Below are 27,439 nucleotides of genomic sequence, written 5' to 3'. Positions count from 1 at the left end.
TCAGCCAGCAGTGTTCCTCCATGCTCTCTGCATCAGCTCCTGCCTCTAGATTCCTGCTGTGTATCAGTTCCTGTCCTAACTTCCCTCAGGGATTGACTGCAATGTGGGATTGTAAGCTGAAATGAAACCCCGTTTTCTCCCAGTCGTTTTGGGTCATGGTGTTACAGCAGTAGAAACCCTAACCAAGACATGTGGGGAGGAGAAAGAGTCACCCTCCACATCTATCTAGCTCTAGAGGAGGACTTTATTCTGCTCTGCTTATGGAACCAAGAGGACGGTCGTCACCCTCCAAGAGCATGCTCTTCATTGCCAGTCTGGCTGGGAAGGCTTGGCATAGAAACAACTGGGAATATATGCAATAACAGCGGAGGATGGAGAAGCAAGGACTGGATCAGCGTGGGTGGCAGGTGTTAGCAGAGGCATCCACCACACCACCATGAGGGGGTGTGGGAGGAAGCCATAAATATGGATGGCACCATTAGAGCTCTCCCAGGAGAGAAACCCAGGAGCACAGAGAGAATTAGTGGGGTGTGTGAAGGAGGAGCAGGGAGAAAATGAAGTGAGAGGCTCCCCATCAATCGGCATTAGCTTACCTGAACACCAGACGAGGTTTGCTCCTCTTTAAATGTTGTGTAGGTACTTGGAGCACGTTTGTTCATTTCAGCACTTGGGAGATAGAGGCAGGAGGATAGGAGGACTGGGAGTTCAAGATCAGCTGCTGCTATAGAGCAAGTTAAAAGTCAGCTGGGGTATATGAGATGCTGTCTTGATAGATATAAACACACACACACACACACACACACACACACACACACGAAGCCAGTGAGATGGCTCAGTGGGCTAAGGTGCATGCTGCCTAATGACCTGACCCCCACGTTTAGAAATGTGTGTAGGAAAAAGCAGAGCCACCTAAAGAAACATGTGCCACCCTCAGGTCAAGGGACAGAAAACACCAGGACCTGTGACCTACCCAGTCAGTCACCGCCTCTCCTAGCAGTTATCCTGGTCTGACGTGCTTCTCTCACACCATGCTGACTTGGAAACCTGTAGCGTGTGTCTTCCTTTGTAAGCACTCAGTGACAGGGAAGGAGCAGGGAACCCCGTGCTGCCTGTGGTTTCAGTGCTGTGGCTCGCGGTGGTCACGGGGTAAGTTTGGTGCCTCTTATCTGTCATCAAGTTGTTGAATGTCAAGCAACTTCCAGTGTTTGTCTGCCCCAGGTAGTGCCGCTGTCACTGCTCTGCTGGTGCCTGGCTTTGATAAGGCATGCCTTGAGTGTGTTTTGGGAACCTGCCGGGCAGTAGGACACACACCCCACCCCACCCCCCAGGCAAAACTCTTTTAGTCTAGTCTCAGAATGAACCACGGTGGGAGCTCCTTCATCCTCAACGATGAAGGCGGCAGTTGCAGATGATGGTGCTGGCTGTGCTTTTTCAGTAGGAAGTCTCTGCTGGGCCCTGTTCTCTGTGGCCCCAGGAAGAGCAGTCCTACAGAGTCCTGGCTCTCCTTGGGTCCTAGCACAGGGCAGGCTGAGCTCCAAGATCCTCTTGAAGTGGAGAATGTGTCTAGTTGACTGCTTAGTTTGATCTTAGTCTCCACCCAGCTGAATGCAAACAAACCTCCACCCAGTCTGTTTCACTTACCTACAGGAAAAGCCTTTTCTTGCTTGAGTTTTTAAGCAATAGAAAGCATTTTGACAATACGCAGGGGTGAATTTTTGGATCATGAATGACCCCTGTACTCTGGCATTCTCTTTTTCCCCTTCAGGTTTAATACCATCAGGTTGGTATCATGTGACTGGGTTTGATAAGCTCAACAAACAGCGTGCGAAAGGTCTACTTTATGAATGATAAATACTTAAGTTTTTTTTGAACATTGAAGCCACTTTTTAAAGGTGTTTGTTTTCAGGCAAGGGTTCGTAAAATCCAGTCTGGCTTTGAGTTTTGACAGCCCTCCCCCTCCCTCCCCCCTCCGCCCCTCAATGCTGTGGATTACAGGCCTGTAGTACCATAAGACTATCATTGCCATAATGGTGGGCTTATGTATATCAAGAACCAAGTGTTTCTCTTAAGAGGTCGTCACCATCCTGTCCCCTCATCTGTCTCTGCCTTTTCAGCGTCTTCTAGCTTGCTGTTACTCACCCCTGCGTGCTTATTTCTCTCTTTATCTGGACTGGCAGGCAGCGAGAAGTTCAAGAGGACGAAGTGGTTTCTGATCTTCCCTTCTCTTTGCTTGCCATTTTCTGCAGTTGAGATCTTAGTCAGCGGGGGTTATCCGCTGGCACAGGCTACCCCTATCTTTATCTGTATGTTCCTTCTGTTTGGGTGCTCTCCAGTGGAAACAACCTGAGCCATACCTACAATTTAAATTTTTCTAGTAGCCTCCTCCCTTACGGAAAGGTAAAAAGAAGCTGGCAGGGACTAGAGAGCTGGCTTTGTGGTGAGAAAGATGCTGCTTTCACAGAGAACTGGAATTCCATGTCTAGCATCTAAGTCGGGCAGCTCGCAACTGCCTGTAACTCCAGCTGTGGATCATGCTGTGCCTTCTGCCAGCCTCTGCGGGCACGTGCACTCACATGCACATACATACCTATGCCTGTGCTACACACGGAATTACAAAATAAAAGTAATGGCTGGCAAGTTGGCTCAATGGGCAAAGGCCTCTGCTGCCAAGTCTGACAACCTGAGTTTGATACCCAGGACCACCATGCTGGAAGGAGTGAGCTCTCCATATGCATGATCTCCACGTGTATACCATGGCATGTGTACATACACACACACATACACACACACATACACACAGACACACCCACACACACTCACACACACACAGACACACACACACACACACACACACACACTCACATAAAAGTAATAAAATGAAAAATAAGAATAAAAACATAAATCTTTTAAAAAAAATAAAAAGAAACAGGAAGATTCAAGTTTCCACTTCTCTGGAAGATTTTGACTTCTAAAGTCACACGCACCTAGAGCCCACAGCTTCTAACCATATGTAATTCGTTAATGAATATTTTATAGTCGGTTCGTTATACTCAGTCTTCAAAGCCTGCTCCCCGCTCCCTCTCTTGTAAACCATGAGAAGTGGTTTTCTCAGTCTGTCCTGACCGGGGGTAGAGACGTTACATAGACTAGCTCATTAGATGTCACCATAGCGCTGTGAGCTTGGCACCATTACCCTGTCCCTCCCATTTTATAAAGAAGGGTGTTCAGCTCAAAAAAGACGTAAGAAGTCCCAGAGGGCAGACCGAGGCTTGGAGATAGTACATGAGGCTACGATTCCCATGTCTTTGCAGCAAATAATGTATTCCGATCCCTCAGAAGATATCCCATCAGAACTTGGGTCTCCGTGGTCAGCCTTCTGTCTCATACTACCTCATGAGGGGGTGTCTCCATCTCTAGTCAAGCCTCAAAAGTGGTTTCTTCAACATCCAGTTCCACTTAGAAAAATCCCTCTTATTCCTCCAGTATCATTTCAGCACCTCTGGTAGGGACTGCTCATTTTTCTGCCAGCCTCAGGATATTGTCCCTCTCGGGCTGGGCCCTTCAAACATTATCTTCAGACTTCTCCAACCAGGCAGGACCTGCTGTCCCTACACTAGTGACATCTGCCCTCCAGTCCCCTCCAGTTCCTATTCAGACTAAGTAAGTCACTATTCAGTAACTAAGGCACTAGAGCAGAGACACGTTCCTTCTTCGGAGGAGCCTTTTAAAAGATTCTCTGCCCCCAAAGCTCTAAAACCTCTTGTAACACTTCGCCCTAGTGCCCAGTCTAGAGTCCAGGAAGAGCGACCACCCTGGGGGTAACAACACTTCCTCCAGCAAGGACGAACGCTGACTCCTAATGCTGACTTTTCATTCAAACCACCACAAGCTCAGTGACCTCTTGACCACCCAGGGACAGGTTGCTCTCGCCACCGTCCTGCTTAGAACCACGGAGTGGATGTCCTGGGGTCTGCTTAGTTGTGTCTTCTGACCGCTGTCCCGTAGGACCCTGGTATGGAGCCTCAGCACACCTCTGGATTAACCAACATCATCTTCTTTCCATCTGGAACCCACTCTAAAGTCCTCCTTATCCTGGAGCACCCATGGCATGGCTCATCATGTCCTCTGGATGGCCTCCCTGGTTTCCTCTGATGGATTTGTGGCTCCTTACCTATCAGACCTTGGTGGTGCTTTGTGTATCTGGGGGTCCTTGGTCATTCATAGCGGAAAGGAATTATGCTTTATTTATTTTTCTATCCTCAGTTCCTGGTATGTAATATTTGTTTATTACATGTTTATTTATAGGATTATAAATCTGGGCATGAATGTTTATGCTTGTAACCCAGGGAGCCAGAGGTAGGAAGATTATTACATTGGATTTAAGGCTACTTAGTTTTAAAAAACAAAACAAAACTGAGGGATAGGGAGAATTGTTACGAGAACAACAAAGTGAATTCCATACCAGTGTAGACCAGCCCTTCCCAACCAAGGCTATATGAGAAATTTAAGCCCTAATATCCAAAGGCAGCCTGTGTTATACATTAACTTCTCTCTTATGCTTCTGGAAGGATTCTAATTGTTTGACCATCCTTGAGACGATTGACAAAGTTCCAGCCCTTTGTAATAGGGCTTCATCCCCAGTGGAATTCAGGTCAAAGAAGGCTCAACCCTGCTTATGTGATATAAAGGCTGACAGAATATAGATAAGAAGAGTGATAGTAACGGGCACCCCTGCATTGTAGGATGTCCTTCTAATCTTCTTTCCACTGTTAAATATTCTCTGACGTTTCTAACTTTGTAAAAAGCAAGAGTTCAAGGCTGGGGAGAGATGGCTGGAGGAGGAAAAGAATGTGTACAAATGTGAGGGCCTGAGTTCAGGTATGGAGCGCCTACATAAAAACTGTGTGTGGTTGCAGTCTGGTTACCTCAGTGTTGCTGATGGGGCAGGGCAGGATGCTGGTCAGCCAGATTAACAGAAACAGAAAACGGAAAGAGTAAGACAGACAGTACTAGAGAGAGTCAGTCACCTTATGTCTTTCCCTGGCCTCTTGAAATAGTTCCTAGATAAAGCAAATTAGTGTCCCACCATTAACCACCATTATACCAGAGGAGGAGGCAGAATCACAGAGTAGAGCCCCCTCGGTGTTCTCATTAAAAGACTCAAACAAGTAAACACAAAACAAAAACAGGCATTGGTGTGACTGGGTGTCAGCTTCCTGGGTTCAGCATCTGTGCTTGCTTCTGGATTCTCAGAAAGTCTTTGATAGACACTCTGTAACTAATACAGTCTCGGGTCCTACCTAGAGGACATATAGTTTTCTTTTTTCTTTTTTGTTTTGTTTTGTTTTTTTGAGACAGGGTTTCTCTGTGTAGCCCTGGCTGTCCAGGAACTCACTTTGTAGACCAGGCTGGCCTTGAACTCAGAAATCCGCCTGCCTCTGCCTCCCAAGTGCTGGGATTAAAAGCGTGTGCCACCACGCCCGGCTTATAGTTTTCTTTCTTTTATAGATTTTTTAAATTCTATTTTATGTGTATGAGTATTTGCCTGCATGTGTGTCTGTGTGCCATAGGCATGCCTGCTCCTCACAGAGGCCAGAAGAAGGCATCAGATCTCCTGGAACTGGAGTTATAGATGGTCGTGAGCTGCCGTGTGGGTGCTGGAAACTGAACTGGAGTCCTCTACAAGAGCAACAAGCGCTCTTAATCACTGAGCCGCCTCTCCAGCCCCCACCTCGTTTTCCTCCCAGCTAAGAGTGAGCGTGGGTTGAGGCTTCAAGAAGCAAATATGGGAAGAGGCCCAGGTGCTAATTCATTGTCACCAACTCTGAACTGACAAGCCTTATTCCTGAGGTGCGAATGTGACCTCACCTAACTTACAATTGATCCTTTTCTCTACCACACACACACACACACACACACACACACACACACACACAGAGTTGAATGCTTGCTTTGTCCCTAGTGGGTGGAACTGTTTAGGATGGATTGGGAGATGAGGAGGTGAGTCACTAGGGATAGGCTTGGAGAGTTCCAAAGCCCATGCCAGGCCCAGTTTCTTTCGCTCTGCTTTTAACTTGAGGATCAGGATGTAAGCTCTGAGCTACTGCCCCAGCACCTTGCCTGCCTGCTGCCATGCTTTCTGCCCCCATGGTCACAGTCTCACCTTCTGAAACTATAAGCAATTAAAGGTTTTTTTTTGTTTTTTGTTTTTTGTTTTAAACTGAGTTGCCTTGGTCCATTGCCTCTTCACAGCAATAGGAAAGTAACTAAGGCACCAGGTATCTCCCATCAAGTCCCTTATTAGTTCACAAAGAGAAAATAGCAACTGGCTTACACCACCTTAACCAGCTGTTCACCCGAGGTGCCACCAGTGCCAGGCCGGGTGAACGCCGTGCACCTTCTGAGGAAACACTGAGAGGAAAAGCACTTCACTCTCTGCTGCTCTGGCCCCAGTGCATAACTTCAATCTAATCGTCAAGAAACATCAGACGAACCCCAGCTAGGGAACATTCTGCAAACCACTTGGCCTGTACTTTTCAAAAAAATGTCAAGGTCACAAGAGATAACCAAACTGTTTTAGATTAAAGGAAGCCAACGAGACATGACATTAGGCCTCATATGTGATCCTGGATGGTATCCTGGAAAAGGAAGAAAAAAGTTGTTTCTGTTTTTGTTTGAAAGTTGTCATCATTTGAAATGACTAGAGAACTCTTCTTGAGACTCTAGTTTCAAGTCAGTGTCCAGGCCCTGGCATTGATCATTATACTGTGCTCATATAAGGAATGACTTCATTTCTAGGAAAATAAAATATTTAGGGGTGACAGTGCCTACAATTTTCTTTCAGGCATTTAAATAAATTATGCATATTATATACTAATAGAACGGCAGCACACACGTTAACCATGGGGGGGGCAGTTATTGGATGAAGGGTAGATGAGAATGTAAGGATCGTTCTTGCAGTCTTTCTCTAAGTATAGAATTGTTTCAGAAAGCAAAGTGGACATCTCTGCAGCCTCCAGCTCACGGGTGTTCTGACACTGTGGACACAGAAGCTGTGGCATGGCTGGCTGCATCTTGGGTGGCCACTGCTGCTCATTTCCTGGATTGCTGAGCGTTCCTCAGCATCTGTCCCTTCTGACCTCTGCAGGAAACAGAATGAAGACCTGGTCTCCATTGGCCTCAGAGTTCTTTCTGCTATGCCCACTATTGTTGATATTCTAAGAGGCTTCCTGGTTTGTGGCTGGCCTCAGGGGCATCTGGTCAACCAGCTCCGACCACCCCTACTCCCCATTTCCTGACTTAAACTAGACCTACCACAGTCCTGTGAGAGACGTTTCCCACGCAGACTTTGAAGTGGATTTAAACCCAAACACACATCTGTGCCCTGTAAGATGCTGTGATCTAGTCCTCGACAGTAGATAAGACACAAGCCACACATTTGCCTACTAAAGATGGGTCTGCCCTTGTTGGCATTGCAGCATACACTTGTGATCCCAGCACTCGGGAGACTGAACGGGAGGATCCTGAATTGGAAATTATTGTGGAGTAATGGGGAAGATACTGTCCCAAAACAAGACCTACAAAACAAAAAAGTATCCCAGTGCCTTGAGAGAACCCCAAGTTGTACATTTCAGTAGAAATCTTACACTTCCAAAAGCAGAATATTTTTATTAATGTTTGAGAATTTCATACATACATACAATGTACTTTGATGATCCTTCCAATTCCTCCCCCCAAAACTTCTATCCTCCACCCCCTCCAGACTGATTCCAGTTTGTGCTGCCCCCACCCCCAACATTTTAAAATCCAGTTTGAGGAATCTTTTGTACTTCCAGCTGGGTTCCTCTGTGGAAAGGTAGTGATGGGAACCAGTTCTTGGATTCAAAGGAGGATCTCCAAGTTGGGGCCTGTAATGGTTTATGGTGGGTAAGCTCACAGGTCTTGCTCTGTCTGCAGCTTCCCTCTGCAGAGACTGCAGCGCTCCGGTCAGCAGAGGAAGGGAAACTGATACGAATTTTTATCCCTCTTTTCTACCTTTCCTTCCCAGCCAGACCATTCTCTTCTCCACCGTTCATGGCTGTCTGCCCTCAAGCCCAGCCCAAAATAAACATTGTTGTACTCTCTCTCTCTCTCTCTCTCTCTCTCTCTCTCTCTCTCTGTGTGTTGGAACTTAAAAAAATCCTGTCCACTCTTTCCTTTTTGGGGGGGGGTCTTTAGACTACTCCTTTCTCTCCCTCCCTGGCCCCAACATTTTAGTGCCCATTCAACTAGCCAAGCTATTTACTGTTCTTTCTTTGGAAAGTCAGACAAGTGAAGATTCTAACATCCCAAGAAGGAAGACAAGCAACAGAAAGGTTTTGCCCAACCTGAATTTTTGCAACTAGAAAACTTACTCCAACCATGACTTGGCCCACATCAAATTGACAAATAGTTGAGCATTTCTACTCTTCCCTGTTCTGAGGAAGGTGACAGCACCAGACAGATCCAGTTGCTTTTGCTCCCAGGCCTGTCCCTGCTGGTATGTGGGACAGCCATTGATCGGTTTGCCTGTGCCTTCCTCATCTCACATTCAAGGGTCTTATGTACAACCTGGACACTTAAGAAACATCCTGTGAGCCAGGAGTAATGGTGCACGCCTTCAACCCCAGCACTTGGGAGGCAGAGGCAGGCGCAGGCGGGACTCTGAGTTGGAGGTCAGCCTGGACTATAGAGCAAGTTTCAGGGCTACACAGAGAAATCCTGACTCCAAAAAAACAAAGACAGACAGGTAGATAGATAGATAGATAGATAGATAGATAGATAGATAGATAGATTAGAATAGAAAAGAAACATACAGTGATGGTTGTGTTTGGATTTGGTGATTAGGAATACAGGTGAATTTGAGTGACCAGTGCAAGCTGGTGGTCATCCCTTCATGCTTCAATCAGTCCCTTTGGGCAAGCAGTGCCTGTTCGGTGCCTTTTGCATAGTGACACTATTTTAGGCTCCTGAGTTCATACATAGGGACAGAACTCTCACTTAGCGATCTCCTACATTAGTGTGGAACACAGGTAAATCGACTGATGTCTGGCTATCTCCAGCACAGGGCAGTCAAGCAGCAAAGCAAATGAGCAGGTTGAGAGGTGATAAGCTGTTTTATCAAGGGTCTTAATCGAGGAAGGCAAGAAAGGCAAGCCCCAGGGAGTATTGGGTAAGATATTGGAGAGGCACCATCTGTGCCCATGAGTCACATTTCTCACTTTAGAGAATGAGTGGTTTTAGAAAGTATTCCAAGCGTTCAGAATTCATCATCTTAATATTTTAACCTTGTAAAGAGCAGAGGACTGAGTGATGGTAATATCTTCCCCTTCACACCAGAGGGAATCTCACTGGTGTGGACTAAAGTGAATCATGAAGGGTTAATTGGCCACAACAGGAGGCTGCAGATTCTCACAACAGTGGTTTTGTTCTTCATAGCAGACCGACCCTTATTTCTTGGCTCCGTTTGTAGAGTCTGGACAGCCTTCAGGCCGGAACCTGTTTATCCCATGTGTCTATCTATGCTGTGGAAAACTTGCTTAAAAGGAGGATTTATTTTTAAAGCACTGTGCCCACATTACACGAGGGAGCTTGCTTGAAAATGGACGCCCTCATCTAATCCAGTCAGGTGTCACATTCTGGGCATGAAATATAGAAATTTGCATGCTCTATAGCCTCAAGTGGCTCTTGTTCAAGGTGTGGTTACAAAGCCCTGGCTGAAGTGATGGAGGGAGGTGTTGGAGGGAACTCAGTGACAGCACTTTCTGTGGTTTGTGGGGGTAACTGCTTGTGAAAGTTGGATTAGGCCCTGTCCACCCTGTGGATGTGGGAAAGGAAGATAGTGACATGGGACTGAGATGGGTGAAGCACGCAACAACCATCAGCTGGATCTGTGAGTGGGTGCTCTCCTCCCACTGCTGTGCACCCACTCTTAGCCTGCTTTGTTCAGCCCACCTGTGTGTGGGCTCAGACCAATTCGAGTTAGTTGTCTTGTATACCATTGACAGGTAAGGACCTGATAAACCAAGATCTCTTGAAATTGTGCATTTTCAACCCCTGCACAGAATCTTAGATATTGAATGCCCGCATCTAATCCAGTCAGGTGTCACATTCTGGGCACGAAATAGGGATTTGCATGCTTTATAGCCTCAAGTGGCTCTTGTTCAAGGTGTGGTTGCAAAGCCCTGGCTGAGGTGGTGGAGGGAGGTTGTCATTAGTTTTTCCTCTTTATTGTAGCCTGGCATGTAAGTCTGATTACCTTTCTTGACTCTTCTGTGAGGAATATGTTGGAATATTAATATGTATCATTAACTGTACCAACAGTGCCAGGGTGCTTTTGTTCCCCCAGGGACATGTGGTAACATCTAGGGACATTTAAATCTTACTACATTTTATTGAGACGGTGTGTGTGTAGGCATGAGTGCCATGGCAGGAGTTTGGAGGCCAGAGGACAACTTCCGGGAGCCTCTTCTTCCACCATGCGGGCCTTGGGTTGAACACAGGACTTTAAGCTTCGAGGCAAATGTCTTTCCATAGTGAGCTATCCTATTGGCCCAGGAAATAAAATTTTATTAAAAGGACTATTTATTATTTATTTTTATGTGTATTTGTACTTGCCTATGTCACTTTATGTGCACCAAGTTTGTTCAGGTGCCCATGGGGGCCTGAGTACCTCAGATTCCTTGGAACTGGAGTTATAGGTGGTTGTGAGTTGCCTCCTCTTTGTGTCCACAAGAGACACTTTTGATTGACACACAGGAGGAGCAGGAGGAGGAGTGGTCTAGAGGTGCGGCTGAATGTCTGATGATAAATGGGACCAACCCTCCCCACCAACTGTGGAGCTGAATATGTCGGCACCAAAGTGGAAAAATGATGCAGAAGACCTTATCTCTGTGTTGTTACAGGCTAGGATTCTAAGTAAGTGTGTGTGTGTGTGTGTGTGTGTGTGTGTGTGTGTGTGTGTTGCAATGCTAAAGCAAGCCTGTGGTTAGCTACCTAGATTGTGTGGGGATGGAAATCACTTGAGCAAGGAAGAGTGGGTTGATTTCTAAAGTGGAGAAAGAAGTTAGAAATCAAGAGCATCCAAAGCCATGCCTGTGTAAGGCACAGGCATGGTGTGCTTCTGAGCCATTTCATAGCGGCTCTGTGAGGTTTACAACAGGTTCTGCAGTAAGTAGACAGGAAAGTGGTCTCTGTAATAAAGCCAGTGAGTGGATCTGTCATCTTGCAGCCCCCTTCTCTGTGATTGGAGTGCCTGTAACACACGTCTCTAACAAGAGCCCCTCATACATTTTGACCTACTTTAAATAATTGTTTTGATTTGGGTTTTTCTGAGACAGGTTCAGGCTGGCCTTGAACTTGGTGTATACCCCAGGATCTGCATCACACTTGCAGCAATCCTCCTGTTTCAGCTTCCCCGGTGCCAGGGTTATAGGCATGTGCCACCACACCCAGCTGGTATTATTAGCTTCAGCCCTCACATGGTACATTAGGTACCTATACTTGTTCATTTTATTTCCATCTGCTTTCTGTTCCTTCCCCTAACCCAAGTTACTAAAAGGGAATAGTCTAAGCAGCAACAGGGCAGTTGTTCTTCTGGATAACAAAATATAATTAGATAAATAACATAACCAGAAATAGTCCTAAAAGGGAATGCCTCTGTCTCAGGCCTCAGATGAAGTACTAACCTTAGAATCTGTTAATTTTGAGCAGCAATATTACAAGTTGGTTTTTATCAGTTCTGGGTGATTGCCATAGATTTTCAGCAATTAATTTTTGTTGCAATGCCTGCTGAGTCTGGTGCGGCACAGAGAGACAGCTGATGTTTGCAGCCTAATTTAATTTGTCAGCCTGAGCCTTGAAAGCTAAGTATTCCCCAAATTAACATAGCCAGGGTGGCAGGGGAAACCGAGCTGAAAAGCAGAGCTCTGTGATCAGGTGAGCTGTGCTCTCTGCAGCCGTTCCCTCTACGAACTCAAACGGTCCTAAGTTCCAGCCTGTGCTCTGTCACCTCTGAGTACCTGCTCCCTCATGCACCAGTGAACTGCCCACAACACAAGCTTCGAAGGGCATTGGGTCAGGTTTTCAGTTGTATTATTATCTCATTTAATTCTTATAAAAATCATTAACTATTTAGACAACTTTTTTCATCTCACATATAAAGAGTTAATTTTGTAAAAAAAAAAAAGGTCAAGGAATAGAAAATATTAGTCTCTGGTCCAGCTTGGCATAGCAACTGATTCTACCTCTGAAAGAGTCCAGAAAGGATGAATAAAGAGAAAAGAAAAGTAAGGATAATTTGGTGGTAACAAATCGCAAGTACATGCTTTGGAAAGAGATAATAGAAACAGAGAAAGATCAGGTTTTTCTGTGGCAAGCTTCAGAAATAAAGTATAAAAACAAATAAGAATTTTGGATTTTTAGACTTGAAGGGACAGTGTCCAACCTTCCGCCAAGCCTGTTGCCAGTTTCCTTCGGGATGGCACTTCTTCTGCTTTGTTTTGCTTCCTTGCCCTCCTTCTCAGTCCCCCAATGCCTATCCTGCTCCTGCCTGTTGTAACTGCTATTGAATTCTCTCTGTCTGTACTCTTGAGGGTTTTTTATTTTTTAAGAATCGCACATATGGGATTTGTCTTTCTGTATTCAGTTTATTTCACTCAGCATGGTGTCTTCCATGGGGCTCCATTTTGAAGCAAGCAAGAAGCATCTTTGTCCATCATTGCTCAAGCTGCCTCTCCCTTTGGGGTGAGGCTAGGAGAGACTTTCATTTAGAACTTACTGGCGCCTATTACAGCGCAGCCCCCGCTCGCTAACCCCAGTGCTGCTGCTTGCCTTGCCTGCCCACTGACAGCTGCAGACTGCCCTGCTCAGCGCAGACACAGCACCCTCTCTCCGAGATCATGTTACCTTCTTGGAAGGTTGGTATCCAAAGCAGGGACTCAGCCGTGGTTATGTCTCCATGTCTTTACCGTGTACATTGGCAGGACCAGTGAAACTTAACTGACAAATTACCCTTTCCTGGGGATGCATTGGGGCTTCTATGGTGGCCCCTGCTCCTGGGTTACGCAATTTAAAAATTTGTCCAGGAACTATTCAACTTAGATGATGAGAGTTCCAGAACTATCTAAACCCCACAAAGCTACCAAATTTATCCTTACCCCCCCCCTTTTTTTTGACAGATTTTTCAGATTGTACCCCAAGCAGGTAATTCTCCTGCCTTTGCCCCCTGGTTGCTAACATTGCAGGTGTAAGCTACCACATCCTTCAAAGCTTTTTTTTTTTTACCTTAATACTTCTTTTTTTCATCTGTTCAACTTCCTCAAGGTAGTTTTCTCCAAGTGAAGTCTGAGCACTGGTCTTCCTCATTGGGATTTTTATCACTGTAGGGACCTTATCTCTTACCTTCCTTATCCTTATCTAGAGCCTTGTCTGTTCTAGACCTACCTATTTCCTCCCTTACTGTAGAAATTTTACCCCGGCAAGCAGCATACATAACTTACAGAAAACCCCAGACAGCTCTGCTGTTAGAGTCACCACAGAAGTGATGAAACATCAAAACCAAAAGTAACTTGGGGAAAAACAAAAGTAACTTGGGGAAAAACAAAAAACAAAAGTAACTTGGGGTTTATTTCAGTTACACTTTCACATCACTGTTCATTATATTAGTCAGGGTTCTCTAGAGTAACAGAATTTAAATAAATAAATAATCAATCAATAATATATACATATATATGTTATATATATGAATGATCGATTAGAATGGCTTATAGGCTGTGGTCTACCTAACCTAACAATGGCTGCCTATAACTAGAAGGTCGGAGAGTCCAGTATTTGTGCAGTCCATGAGGTTGGATGTCTCGGCTGGTCTTCAGTATATACTTGAATCTCTAAGAAATTGACTCTAAGGGCGATGAAGACTTCTTAGCAAGTCAAAAGGAAACAGGCAAAGAGCAAACCCTTCCTTCTTACATAGGCTTCCTGCAGATGGCATGGCCCAGATTAGAGGCCAAGTCTTTCTGCTTCAAAAGATCTAGATTAAAGGTGTGTCTTCAGATTAGAAGTAGATCTTCCCACTTCAGATTAAGCAAAATTCCTCACTGGAATTTTGTGTCCCATTTAGGGGTTTTAGTTAATGCCAGATATGGTCAAGTTGACAACCAAGAATAACCATCACAGTCATCAAAGGAAGTCAGGATGGGACCTCGGGCAGGGTAGGAACCTGGAGGCAGGAGCTGATGCAGACCTTGGAGGAGTGCTGCTTACAGACTTGCTCATCGTGGCTTTATCAGCCTGCTTTTTAAATAGAATCTAGGACCACCAGCTCAGGGATGGCAACACCTACAATGAGCTGGGCCCTTCCTCACCAATCACTAAGTAAGGAAATGTCCTACAGCCCGGTGTTACGGAAGCACATTCCCAGTGGAGGCTCCCTCCTCTCAGGTGCCTAGCTTGTGCCAGCACAGACCCCAGTCCTGCCTTCCTCTTGTCTGCACTGCACCCCAGCACCATTCCTTCTTGACCATTCTCAGGCATTTGTTCTTGCCCCCACAGTAGCTAGGTCTCTGGGCTGAGCTTGTTAGCTTCATGTGCCCAGCCCCATCCACATCTACTTCTGCCAGAACTAGATGAGTTTTGCAGTTGTTACTAGGAAGTTTAAGGTGCACACTCAATCTTTCTTTTGCTCCCCTGCAGGAAGCCTATCCGCCATGCTGTCTTTTCTCCACTACAAGTTTACAAAATCACAAAAGTTTTCTAGCAGCTGTCTCTTATTTTTCCCATGTGTGGATAGTAACTGGTAGTGCAGACACACTGGGAAAAAAAACGCCTTGCAACTTAATTCCCTTGGCTCCGTGGAGGAAGGCTGGCTGTCAGGACAGACACTGTCAAACCACAGTCCACATCCCATCGTCCTCCTAGGCCCTGGCATCTGATCACCTGTCACGTCAGGTTCATCGCCACCCTAAGCTACACAAAGCCTGACACTCATGCCTGCTTCTCCCTGTGAGTGGGACACGGATCTTTGGTGTGCTCTCTTTCATCACCACATTCCTTTCATCACATCTTAGTCAATCTGTCGCTGCCTCCTCTTCCTCTTGGTCCACTCAGGGCGGGGGGGGCCCCCAGGTTCCTCATTCACCTGTGAGACCGCAGTAGTGTGTGCCCAGGTCTTACCTCACGGTCAGTGCGAATGTAGCGTTCAGCCAGCTAGGCTAATTCCTCTCTGTGGTGAAATCCATTTCTCACAGACCTCCCACCCCACAGATCTTATCCCCATGTCCTTGGCTGGACACGTTCACTCCAGTCATGTTTGCTCACTCAGAGGCTGTTTGAAACAGTCTGCGGTATTTAAGCCCTCATGGATGCCGCTCCTGCCTGCTGTTCTTCCCACGCAGCGGAGGTGGAGAGGGGTGAGATGGGTTTCTCGACACCTCTACTCACACAGGTATGTCCTTGGGAAAGTTAAATTCAGACAGCAAGCCAGGGAAGTAGATGCTTTAGGATCTGGTAAGATCAGATGCAGTCTTATCCTTCTCACTCCGTGCGTGGGCGCCCCATCTACTCTTTTGACAGCAAGTATCCATAGGGTCAGTTTGCCACTGCGTTGTTTTACAAAGGCTTTGAGATATCTATTTTACTTTGTCTGTAGAGGCTCGTTCTTAATCTCACGAAGTTACATTTGGGGGGCACATTCTGCACAGGCCCGTCACTTCTCTAGGCCCCCTCAGCCAGTCTTTAAGATCCTCAGGTCTCCTCCCGTCGCTCTTGTACATCCACATTCACTTGTTTCCTGCCTCCATCCTGGTCAGCGTCTACCTCCTTGCGACCACTAGCTTCTCTCCGTTCCTAAAATTCACTCATTTCAGAAATAGATAATTGGGACCTGGTGAGATGGCTCAGCAGGTGAAGGCATGGTCGCCATGCCTGATGACCCTGCACTTGAGTGACATGACCCACATGGAAGGAGAGGAGAGAGCTGAGTCCTTCCTTCAAGCTGTGCCCTGATGTAATACCCCCATGTATGTATGTATGTATGTATGTATGTATGTATGTATAGGCATGGTGGCACACTCTATAACCCTAGCACTTAGGAGGCTGAGATAGGAAGATCTCTGTGAGTATAGGACCAGCCTGGTCAACAGAGTGAGTTTCAGGACAACCAGAGCTATGTAGAGAGACCCTGTCTTAAAAAACAGAACAAACAAAATATATGCAAATATTTGGAATTACACAGCATGTAATCTTTAAGTTGCTGTAACTTAAATGATAAAGCAAGATATAAATAATAATAATAGATTATAGCAATATGATATAAATAATAATTCACTTGTCCATCACTGATTCAGAAAATTTCACTTTTGGACATCTTTTTAACCTCTAGAAGTAGAGACAATGATATTATGCCTGTTTCCTTCTGTTTCCAGCTGCCTTGTGTGGTACATATAACATAGTTGGCCTTTGTTCAATTTCTTTAAGGTGAAATAGTATACATATGAATTAGAGGCTCACCCCCCCCCACTTTAAGATTTAATTTTAGCCCAGGTAATGGTTAGAATATGCTTGGCTCACAGGAAGTGGCACTATTAGGAGGTATGGCCTTATTGGAATAGCTGTGGCCTTGTTGGAGCAAGTGTGTCATTGTTGGGGTGGGCTTTGAGAGTCTCCTTCTGGCTGTTTTCAGATCAAGATGTAGAACTCTCAGCTCCTTCTCTAGCACCATGTCTGTCTTCAGGCTGCCATGCTTCCTGCCATGATGATAATCGACTGAACCTCTGAACCTATAAGCCAGCCCCAGTTAAATGTTTTCCTTTGTAAGGTTGCCATTCGTCATGGTGTCTCTTCCCTAACTGAGACACTGAGACACCCTCCACCTCCCTTCCTTCACTTCTCCCTCCCTCCCTTCCCCCTCTGTCTTTCCCTCTTCCCCTTCTGTACTCGTGTGTGTGTGTGTGTGTGTGTGTGTGTGTGTGTGTATCTATGCATGATAAAATGCAGTTACCTGAGGCGGTCAGAAGACGGTGTCAGTCCCTTCAGCTTCAGTTACAGGCAGCTGTGAGCCATTGGACAAGTCTTTTGCCAGAGCAGCAAGTGCTCTTAGTTACATTTCTTCCCCGGACTTTAATAAGAAATGTTTTCCTATCAAACACATAGCCTCCTAAAAACCCATCACACTTTTGGGTATGAGTAGAAAAACACCTTCAAAGATAAGCCTGTTCTATGAGAAATGGTTAGTGAAGCTACAAAGGAGAGGCTGTGGTCCAGTCGCCTGAGTAAGGATAGGGTTAAATTGGTATGCCCGAGGGAGCCAAGCACTTAGGAGGGAGCCCTGGAGAGACACTATAGGCTAGACCTGAAGAAACTATATTCATGTGAGGGAGACAAGAGACAAATCGTATTTTGAAAAGTAAGGAAGCCTGAATGCCATGCCCCGAAGTGCACAAGTGTCTGTATAGGAAGGGCATATAAACCTAAGCAGCTGCCCCTGGGAGGGGGTAGTTCCGGCATGCCACGGCACATAGAGCGGTGGTCAGAGCAGAGAGAAACAAACCCAGGCGGGTGCTCAGCCAGCAGTCTCCACTCTCGGGCATTTCAGCATCTCTTGCCTAGTGAACCGTGGGTAGGTCCCCACCTCCGTTACTATAATTAAGATAATCCCCCATAGACACCTTCAAAGATAAGCCTGTTCTATGAGAAGTTGTTAGTGAAGCTTCAAAGGCCAGCGCCATCTAACTATCCCTTATCTTATCAGCTTGACAAGACAATACATCATTTTAAAGCCATATCCTTTCACCCCAGGTCCTTAAAGTCTCTTGTTAATCTCATAAACTTGTCCAACCTGAACAACTCTTACATCTTTAAAAATCCCAACACGTTAAGAAATGTCTCTTCACAATGGCATCTATAAAATAAAATTTAAAAAAAAGCAAGCTATATATTGGGACAAAATAAACATTCCCATTTCAAAATAAGAGGATGGCATAAAACAACCCCAGAAAAACAAATCCAACATCTAGCAGGGTAAATACCAAACCCCGTGACTCCAGATCCAACTTCTAGAGCTCGTGATGAAATCTAACAGGCTCCAATGGACTGGGATGCGCCCACCCCTCCAGCTCTACTACCGCAGCACCTGCAGATTCGTCCTGAGGACGAATTGGGATTTCTTTTTCAGGCTTTTGCCTATGGAGTGGTACCATCAACGCCGATACCATGTGGGGGATGGCTTGACATTGTCAAGTTTTGATGCCAGCTTAATGTGTAGCCAGACCCCCATGGGACCTCAGGTGTATCAGATGTGCTAACCCCGAGGAAACCCTTTGATATTCTCCCAGCCTCTGCAAGTACTGCTCATCTGTCAGCTACAGCTGCTCTGTCTGCATCAGCCAGGATATCACCATTCTGCCTTGAAAGTTCTGCCAAGAGTTAGACCATTATCTTCTTAAGTTTAGCTTCTCTCAGTTCTCAGAACAGTGGGGTGAGTAAAGCCAGATTCTTGGCCATAATAGCACAGGATTGGCTGCTGTCTGGCCCTGATGAGTCTTGTTTCTTCCTTCTGCAAGCTCCACTGTCTGTGTATCCATTGGTGCTCCTTGCGTCTTCCAGACTCCACTAGAACAGCCTATAAGCACTCACTGCTCCCCTAGGCTGACCGTACAGTTGTGCTTGAAAACGTCTCAGGGTCCTGGCTGTTGTAACTTTTCATTTGTCTTCAGCAAAGTTTTCCTAATCAGGTCTTTGGCACTGGTGGTTTGGTTTTTTGTGTTTGTTTGTTTGTTTGTTTTAGTGTATTTCAAGTAGAATGATACACTATGATATGAAATATTCTCAGTCTAGAATTGGTAGAATATCTGCCTGGTTAGAGTTGAGGCTGGGCAGTGTTGGCGCACGCCTTTAATCCCAGCACTTGGGAGGCAGAGGTAGGTGGATTTCTGAGTTCGAGGCCAGCCTGGTCTACAAAGTGAGTTCCAGGACAGCCAGGGCTACACAGAGAAACCCTGTCTTGGAAAAAAAAAAAAAAAGAAGGAGGAGGAGGAGGAAGAGGAGGAGGAGAAGGGAGGAGGAGGAGGGAGGAAGAAGAGGAAGAAGAGAAAGAGGAAGAAGACAAAGACGACGAAGACGACGACGACGACGACCTGGAGTTAAGGGACAGGTTGTTTAAAGCAGGGAAAAGAAAAAAAGAATGAAATAACTTGCGTGTCAGTTTACTTATGTTTGTAACAGAGTCTTATTGTGTAGGAGAGGCTGCCCTTGACCTGACAGTCCACCTGCCTCAGATTCTTGAGTGCTAGGATGAGCAAGAATGTCAGCTTAAGATAAAAAGGGTTTTACCCTTTTAGAATCAAAGAATCCATTATCCACAAGGAAAATGACAAAAGTCGAGCCAGGTGTGGTGGTACAGCCTCCAGCCCCAGCATTAGGGAGGTTCAGGCAGGAAGGTTGCCAGTTCGATGTGGGCCTGAGCTACGTAGTGAAATCCTGCCTGCAAAGGGGAAGAGAGAAAGTAAACCAAGTAATGGGGTGCAGCTTGAGGCCCAGGATGGGTAGCTCAGTAGATAAAGCACATAGTATGAGAAGCCCTGGGTTCAATCCCCAAGAAGATGGGGGGGGTGAGTATATTTAGCCTTTCAGATAGAAAAGCTAAATATAGAAATATATTACTAAATATGTTAATTTATCATAATAGCCATTGATGTCCATATGAGCTAGGATACAATTTTGCTTAATTGATACCTAACACTCTTAGGTATTACTCTGTTGCTGTAATAAACACCATGACCAACATCAACTTAGGGAGGACAGGATTTATTTAATCTCACTGCCCAACATGAAGGGAAGCCAGGTCAGGAGATGAAGGCAGGAACTGAAGCAGAAACCATGGACGGATGCTGCTTACTGACTTAGTTAACCCTGTGGCTTTCTCAGTGTGTGAATACAGCCCAGGCCCACCTACCTAGGAATGGCACAATTCACAGTGCCTGCTCCCTCCAGCATCAGCGGACAGTTGAGAACATGCCCACAGGCCAGTCTGTTGGAGACAGTGCTTCAGTTGAGGTTCCCTCTTCCCAAATGACTCTTAAGTTTGTGTCATGTTGACAGCGGAAAGTAACTGTGACACACCTCCAAGAGAATGTGGGACAGCCAACTGAGGCCCAGGAAGCAATGGGAACATGGAAACAATTATGTGAAGTTTTTATAGACACAAAAGAAGCTCATGAATTATTAAAGTAATTTACCCATCACATAGTAGGTAGGGTACAGCAGAGTGGGGACATCTCTGCTGCAGGTTTTAGATACTGTGTGATGACAGTGTTAGCCCTTAAGTTGGTTGTGAGTTAATAGTTCAGATGTAGAACATGGGTGTTCAGTGACTAGTGGGGGTTATTAAGATAGCCCAAGATAATCTGGATTCTGGATCAACAGCTTTCCAGCTCTCCCAAGTTCTAAAGTTCAAACCCCATAGCTGGTTTAGAATCTTCAACACAGCTGTGTGGCCTTTTTTTCCCCCTGGGAACTGCAGGTTATAGCACTTAAGGATTAGCAGCTGCTTAAATAGGTGTCTTCTTTATCATCCTGAAGTCCAGGCGGGGTAGCAACAGCTCCACCCTGTGACCTTGTATTAATAATCCCACTGGCTGAGAATAAGACCACTACCACAATATCTTGAGCCAAACTTGAAGCAAGCTTTAATTAAATACTGGCCAAGGTGGTGGACTCTGGTCAGGAATATTCTGAGGTTCCCAGAAAATGGTGCTGAGTCAATCCCCCTCGGGTTGTATCCTGAGTCAAATCCTCGACTCTGTGGCAGGTACCTGTTTACATTGGGCTCTAATAACCATCAGCTTAATGGTACCCAGATGAGAATATCATCAAGTTAAGGCATTAATGATGCAAGGGCCAACAGTAATTAGTAGAAACAGAAAGGTCAAAGGCCCTGCATTGGCTGACATCAGTTACTATCCAGGAGGAGCCTGAAAATGAGAATGGGGACAGGTCATTTATGTCATCACAGGCCCCTCCTTCACCCCCCCTTTTTTTTTTGCAATATTTATTTCCTTAATTATTTTAGGACAGCCAGATTATCTCTAACAGTTATAGAAATAATTTTTCTCTTAAAGCCACACAATACCTCCTTGTTCTGTCTAAAGCAGGTCAGGTATCCTATTGTATTGTAGACCAGTTTCAGCTAGTTAACCTACCTGTTGATAGATCTGAGTCTATTTGTTTTCAACAAGTACCTTTCCTGGTATGCCAGTGGGCGAGATAGGTAGCCATTTTGTCTCCTGTGCCAGGTCCTTTTGACCTAACATCACAGCCTGTTGAGGAGGACACAGGGTGGCATACTCTACTCTCTTTAACTACTTCATGCTGAAATTAAGATGTCGTCCTCAGATTCAGGGAATGGAGCATTCATTAGGAGCATCTGGTGAGCTGACCCAGCTGGAGAGACAGGGAGCAATCCACATCAGCTGGCTTGGTCCACGTCAGCTTTCAGCAAGTCCAGGGCTCAAAGCCATCTGGATCAGTCTGTAGTCTGCAGCTGATTACTGGGTGGTACCTGTCACCCGAAATCTGTCTCCGTGGAAATCTGCTGAGACAGATACAAGCTAGAAGTTAAAGTTTAAGAAACTTAAAGGAAAATCTTACACTTGGAACTTTTAGGCCTATAGTCCTAGTAATTGGGAAGGAGAGAGTCTCAAGGCAGAGATAGGGGAAGCAGGGAGAGAGGGGGAGAAGGAGAGAGAGACCCACCCCGTCCTCAGGGATAGGTGTGGGGAGACTTATGTGGTTCTTATCTGGAGTCCTTTTGACCTGTGGGAGGTAGATTCAAGTCTTAGGACTCCTTAGACTCCCTGAGCTTCCAGGATTTTTCAGTCTACCTAAAGAGAGAAAAGTTTTAGATATATAAGCATTGCCACTGTTTGTAATCTGTAGTGAAATCTACATTGTGGAAAAAGCAGCAAGCAGGTGTCTGTAAGACAGCTGGAGTAGATTCCCACCTTTGAATCAGCAAAAGCTATGTTTCAGGTTAAAAAAGATGAACATTTATTTCTCCTCTGTCCAGTGGGATGGACATATAGATTTGACAGAGACAATTTTAGCCAGTGAGAAGCACCGTTAAGTCTATACTTAGAAGACAACCAAATAAAATTTAAACTCCTTGTGACTATAATAACGATCAGTGCTCTACCACCTGTCAGAATTCCACTGATCAGTGTTAAAACTCTGAACTTTTGAAATCTTTGTATAACAAGAACAGAGAGGTAAAGAAATATGAAACATTCCCATTTTTCATATACCTTAAATCATTCTCTTAAACCTTTACAACGAACGCCCTAAGTCACTTTCTTAGATCCTCTGAACTTAAGCCTTCACATTCTCAGACCTCTCTGCACCTTAGAACACTATCTTAGACCCTCAGAACTTACATAAACTTTAAACCCGATATCCATCTAGTCATTTACTACAGGCACAAATGGTTTTTGCTGAGAGCAGCCATTGCAAAGCAAGTGCTTTGAGTAAAAGAACAGTAAATAGCTACATCTGAAACCGGTTAGTCCTTTAATTTGAAGCCTGTTGGCAAGGAAACCCCATCTACCTTTCCCAACTGGAGACTTAGTAGCTTTAGAAACAGCAAGGCCTAGTTTTTACATATGAAGTGAACTCTCTAGGCTGCTGCAGCCTTGCAGGGAGGAGCCCGTTGCCTGCTGCCGTTAAACTGACAGAGCTACAGTTAGCCTAGCCATCAATGCCAGCAGAGATCCGAGAAGGATACATTGTAGCAGAAAGTATCTAAATGGTTTATGTTCCGATTAAAATGACAGAGACTTACTCATTATCGAGATGGTCACCCTAGGCTCTGTGGCAACGATGGCTTTGGGGGAGGCCGAGGTCTCAGGCCAACATTGGTCTTCAGTCACCAGGCCCAGAAGATCTGAGAGAATTTTATGTGGAGGACAGGTGAGGAATTTGTGGGGCCTGACCTTACCCTGTGGTTCTTTCAATGGACTTGAGTTCTGTTCCCAGCTGACCTTACTTTGACCAGGCAAGAGTACAGCAATCAACTCAACAGTGGCCACAGTTTGATGGCAGACGAGGCATGAGGCAGTTATGCCCAGTGGTTAAGGTTACCAGAATCCAGATGAAGGTGTCATGTTCCGTCATCTTTAGAAGCCTTCATCTGGCTTCTACTACTAGGAGCTGGGGTCTCTGTCATGGTAAGCTCTTTTACATTAAACATTCTAAATTCCAAATTCAGCAGACCTTTAGAAAGTTTTAAGGACCAATATCTATTAAGTATATACAAAGTAATAAACTTTGCTTGCTTTTAGTCACTTGCTTTAGGCTTAACCTTGAAAAGTAAATAGCCAGGGCCATGGTGCAGCCTTTAATCCCAGCACTTGGGAGGCAGAGGCAGGCAGATTTCTGAGTTTGAGGCCAGCCTGGCCTACAAAGTGAGTTCCAGGACAGTCAGGGTTATACAGAGAAACCCTGTCTCAAAAAACCAAAAAAAAAAAAAAAAAAAAAAAAAAAAAAAAAAAAAAGTAAATAAAGCTTATTTCTATAATTAATGATATTAGTACTCAGCATGTGAGGTTCTGAACACATTATGGAATTTGATCATTTACTCTGTGACTGTTAACTTGCATGTCTTAAGCATGGCTTAGCAGCTTTTATAAGACTAGGATTTTACAGCTTTATTTTTGTGAAGTTTGAATTTTAAAAAAACAATCATTTCTGAAGGAACTGAAGCTCTTTAGTATCAAAATAAAAGTGTAACTCATAAACACAGTCCACATAGATACTGGGAACTTTGCTGAGCCTTTTACAGTGTACCACTATAGAATATTAGTTTCTTATATTACTCAGATTATCAAAATAGCTAAAGCCTAACAAGGTTAGCAAAGACAAGGAAGGGAGACTACATTCTCAAGGTAGCCCCTTCCAGCCTGAATAGACCTTAGGTAAGGAGAGACACCCATCCAGTTCTTAGTCAGGTTCTTCAGGTCATTGTCTTGTTGCTTCAAAGATAGGAATATTTAAGGTTTTGGTGTTTAGCGTTTGGTGCTCATAGCTGTGGCCCTAATTTTTTAGCCTTTTATTTATTTTTTAAGGCCAAATATTAATAATATAAAACATTCTATAAATTTAAAGTATCCCATAGCCTTATACATTTAAATATTTTAAAAGCTGTTCTTTTTAAAAATATCCACTTTTTTAATTTTAAATTTTCTGTAAAACAACAAAATTTTCTCTTAAAGACGTTTTAAAATCTCTCAATTGTGTGCTCCTATAATAGTAAAAAAATAAAATAAAGTACCTTTTTTTATTTCAAGAGGGGGGAAAAAAAAACCCAGAGCAAAACCATAATCTGAACAAGACAAAGCCAAGCTCCAACAGTACTGACAACTCAGTGCTCAGTACCTGGGATTCACTCCTCTGGGATTCCCAGGGGGGCCTGAGTCACCTCTGCGGCCCTGTCCTCAGCATTATACCCAGCCTGCCTTCTAGGTGCCAGCTGGCTCCATTTCACAGCAGCTGCTGTTTCTGGGGGCTGTCATATGGCACCAGCCCTGCCACACAGTGCCAAGCCTCAGCTATTCTCCATGGCTACTTCATGCCTTTAAAACCAGTACCATCCAGGTGACTCTTATATTACAAAGATTGGCTGTTAGCACAAGGTATGCTCTTGTACTTAACTGCATGGAGATGAAGCGTTAATACCATATTAAACAAACATTGTTTTTAAATCCTGTCTTTCATAAACCTTGTTTTTATGACTTTGTTTTCAGGACAGAAATCATTATATAAAAACCCACCCTAGTCCAAAATCTCAGAGACCCTGTTGCTTCCTTGATTTTATACCATGCGGTCGGTCACCTTTAATCAACGTGGTAGTGGTGAAGTCACATGAAATTCACCCTCTGCATCCCTAACAAAGATGGCTGCCAGCCAAGTGGCTGTCTCCTTCCCGATGCGGAACAGCAGCTAAGATGGTGGCAAACCACATGTTGCTTATATCACGAAATGGCATCATGCCACATGGTCCCTTTAGGTTACCTATGCGTAGAGTTTTAACTATCAATCCTGTGATACAAGTTTTAATTTAATTATTTTTCAGAAATTTTACACCATACCCAATAAAGTTATAAATCATAAGGTACAGAAACTTCACATAAACCAATAGTCTAGTTCTTTTGGCTGTTCTGACTTGCTTTCTTCTCCCTATCACAACATCCGGTGGCTTCCCTGAACCCTGACATCTAAACTTTAAAAGCATGCCTAGGTCTGGAAAAAGGAGAGCCATGACCCAATTCCAGAGCCAGCTTTTCAATAAATAAGAACAACATAAAACAACTTTAATATTATCCACAACCAAAAGACATTTAAATCCTCGCTAAACTGAACCCAGTGGCCAGAAAGCTCATAGATAAATTCTGAGCCCTGGCCATAAAAGAAGCCATGGTAGTAGTGGTGGCTGGCTGCAGCAGAGACAGCAAAAATATAACCCAGAAAACAGAACAAGGAAGGTTACATACTCGAAGAATGTCAGAAACAAAATGTGGTAGCCACCATATAGTCACACATTCAACTGAGCATGACCCATTTCTGTCCCAGCTCAGGGTTTACACTAGAACTTACAGACACACCAGAAAACAGACCCGTCCACACACGCAGAGCAGACAGACACAACAGACAGACAAAACTTTCCAACAACAAACAGACGAAGCTTTCCAACCATCTAGAGCCAGCCAGACAGGCAGTGTCTCACTATCTGCCCTAGACAGAAGAATAATTGGGGTCTCGCTGAAGCTCCCACACAACCCAGATACAGATCACACCTAACAGAATTAGACTGTGACTCAAAACCAGAAGGCCTCCATAGATGCTCCCGGGATTCCTAACATGGCAGTTACACTCCATAGCTCATAAAACCGAAGGCAACTCCAAACCCTTGGAGCATCTCAAGGCCTGTGCTTCCCACAGCAGCCCCTCGGCTCTGCAGTTCCAGAGTGAAGTCTGGCTTTAGAATTTGGGTGGGCGGTCTGAATCTCACTGAGGCCTCCAGAAAATGTTAACCTGGTGGAGAATAAGGCTGTTACCACAACTTTTTGAGCCAGATTTAAAGTAAGCTTTAATTACTGGCCAAGATGATGGGCTCTGGCCAGGACCATTCTGAGGTTCCCAGAAAATGGCAGCAAGTCACGTTTTTCAGTGACTTATAAAGGCAGAACCCATAAGGCTATGTATTTTCCACCAGGTCCAATCAGGAGCAAGCATATATCTTTATGTACTTCTTGCCTCCATATTTCCTATCTCTGTGAACAAGCACGTCAGGTACAATTGATTCAATCAAACTCGTTTAGGGAAGTGAAAAGTGGCTTTTATCACACATGAGTAACGGCCTCCAACATTTCAGAAAATATCTTGCCCTTGGACAAGTGGGCTTACAGAGGCATTTTTGTTTTTATAGATCTTTGAGGCATAGTAGTTAAAGCTTCAAACATAACTCTAGCTCTCACAGTTGGCTGAGATATACTAGATATCCTCCTGTGTGGTTCCCAAGTGGCTCATGTTTCTACACTTCAGTCAGCTGGAAAGGGCGGAAAGGAGAAGAGGGACGGTGCTGGGGTGGGGGGCGGGGGGGAAACACCTTGGGAGCTGCAAGTAGGAATTCTGCTCCTATTTCATTGGCTAGAACTTAAGCACGGGGCATAACTAACTCCAAGAGCATCTGGGAAATGTAGTCTCTGTCTTAGCAGGCCATGTTTCCAACTAAAACTCCAAGTCCTGCTGGGGAGGAGTGGGTGCTGGGAGGAGGGGGAGGAGAGGAACAACCTCTTTCACAGTTTTTCTTGTGATAATACACACAGTGATGAAGGGTGTGCTGGCAGTGTGGCTAGGGCTAAAGCACTTGCATGTATGAGACATTGGTTCAGTCTCCAACCCTGCAGCAAAAGAAAAGAGAAAAGGTAAGTATATTCTCAGATATATACATACATATATCTATATATGTGTATATATATATATATATACATACATATATATATATATATATATATATTTAAAGGAAATGTTTTTTAAATTGCCATAGTCTCCTTTTCTTTGTTTCTCTTAATGTGGCACTTGTGTTTAATTTAACTTTAAAAAAATCTCTTCATGGTTTTTTTTTTTTTTTTCTAGACAGGGTTTCTCTGTGTAGCCCTGGCTGTCCTGGAACTCACTTTGTAGACCACGCTGTCCTGGAACTCAGAAATCCGCCTGCCTCTGCCTCCCAAGTGCTGGGATTAAAGGCGTGCACCACCACCGCCCGGCCACTCTTCATGGTTTTTAAAATCATTAAACATCACATGTGTAGTAAGACGAGTCTTGGCGTAAGCACCGCATACCTGTTCCAGCTCAGTTAGCATTGTCCTAGGCGTTT

The 27,439-nt window shown here is 44.8% G+C and overlaps 1 protein-coding gene and 1 long non-coding RNA gene across 5 annotated transcripts in view; one reads left to right on the top strand and one right to left on the bottom strand.

Moving 5' to 3' along the window:
• St3gal5 (ST3 beta-galactoside alpha-2,3-sialyltransferase 5) overlaps positions 1–27,439 on the top strand; it is a 59,030-nt gene that overhangs the window by 2,261 nt on the left and 29,330 nt on the right. The gene's annotated exons all lie outside the window — the stretch shown is intronic.
• LOC110296139 (uncharacterized) lies at positions 21,541–23,096 on the bottom strand. The gene is made up of 4 exons (XR_003836924.2): positions 23,046–23,096; positions 22,847–22,948; positions 21,826–21,893; positions 21,541–21,601 (listed from the first exon to the last, which is right to left on the bottom strand). It is a non-coding gene; the product is annotated as an uncharacterized LOC110296139 (long non-coding RNA).

The sequence above is a fragment of the Mus caroli genome, unplaced genomic scaffold (assembly GCF_978045245.1).
Source record: "Mus caroli unplaced genomic scaffold, Mus_caroli_1 scaffold_7, whole genome shotgun sequence".
Classification (NCBI taxonomy): Eukaryota; Metazoa; Chordata; class Mammalia; order Rodentia; family Muridae; genus Mus; species Mus caroli.
Note: the sequence above shows the minus strand (reverse complement) of the source record. Positions and strands in the feature narration are given on the sequence as shown.